Raw genomic sequence first — 1,628 nt, 5'->3', positions numbered from 1 at the left:
CTTGATAAATGGGTGGTAAATAATTGTTTGAATCCTTCGGCTTGGATTACATTTACTTTTTAACTCCTAAGAAACTGAATTCAGTAAGTGTTTGACATGAAAAACACTTAAACAACAACAAAAAGTCTATTGGATGTATTTTTATGTTCATTCTCAGGGCAGACTGGTAATCAAAGGCTATTGAAGTATATAGTCACAATCAGAGTAATGCGTTCGAATTTATTTAGATTTGAGGGGCAGCAAGTGGTCTCTTCAGAGAAAACTGAAGTAAATCAAGTCGGTAACTCATGTAAAACAATAAAATACCTGAGTTTAGTATTATTTACTGTGATAACCTATAGTGTTTGCAAATAATAATAATTTCGTGTGTTGTTTGATATCCATTTTAAACACGACTTCTGTAATACACGCACAATATCCGAGGATAACTTTTGTTGCAATGAAATTATCATGAAAAGTATAGCATACCTAGGTGAATAAGCCTAGAATAAATTTTGCTTTGATTGATGTGTCATGGAATGAATTCTATATTTGCACAAATAAGATCTATTTACTGACTGCTAATCTGCACAACTAGTTTTTTGAAGAAATAAACTTTTTTCATGCTTAAAGTAGCATGATGTTAACATATTCAGATTCACATTCCGATATGAATTACTAAAGCAAACAAGAAATGTATTTTATGAACTTAAAAGTGTTTTTCATCAGAAGAAGAAGCAAATAATTGTAAAAAAAATGTTTTTCAAAGGCGCGCCACTGAGGCACGGGTCGCTCTGTGAGCGTGACGGCTGGTTTTGTTCGAGCGGTACGACACTTTCGCCGTCGTACGCCCGGCAGTGCCCATGAAAGTGAAATATTTCAAGACTTTGACGCTGCAGATAAGGCCTAATATAGAACAATGTAATCAACTTTTTTGCTTATGCAAACAACAAATTCAAGAAAAGATCAGATATTGGGCCTCTTGAGAATAATGGTGCTATGGTAACTGATCCAAAGGAAATGGCTAAACTATATGAAAAAGTTTTTAGTGTTGATAAAATAGAAAAAATAATATCAGATCATGAACAATATTTCAAAATTAGTAATAAAATGGGATGTCTCACAGATATAACTTTAAATGAAAGAGATATCCTCGAGACAATCAAAGATATTACAAAAAAAAATCAGCAGCTGGACCAGAACAAATACCTGCAATCATTAAAAAAAAAAAAACTGCAAAGAAACTATTTCCTATGGCAGAATCATTGGTAACCCTTTAGAGGATATCCTTGGACGAAGGTCATACCTGATATACTGAAGGAAGGTAACATAATCCTTATAAATAAATGTGGAAACAAAGATCAGGCAAAAAACTATAGACCAGTGACATTAACATCCCACATGATGAAAATTTTTGAAAGAGTTATAAGGAAAAAAATTGTCCAATATCAATAACAAGGAAAAAAGATAAATCCCAGACAACATGGGTTTTGTAGTGGTAGATCCTGTTTAACCCAAATTCTAATGCACTGTGAATACATATTGAGGGATCTATTTGAAAATAGAGAACTTGATGTAATGTACCTAGATTTTGCAAAAGCTTTCACATAGTAAATCATGGAAATTTCATTCATAAAATTAAGAAGATG

Source organism: Penaeus japonicus, unplaced genomic scaffold (assembly GCF_977035675.1).
Source record: "Penaeus japonicus unplaced genomic scaffold, GWHDUDI00000001_assembly GWHDUDI00000018, whole genome shotgun sequence".
NCBI classification, from domain to species: Eukaryota; Metazoa; Arthropoda; class Malacostraca; order Decapoda; family Penaeidae; genus Penaeus; species Penaeus japonicus.
This window is presented reverse-complemented; position numbering follows the sequence as displayed.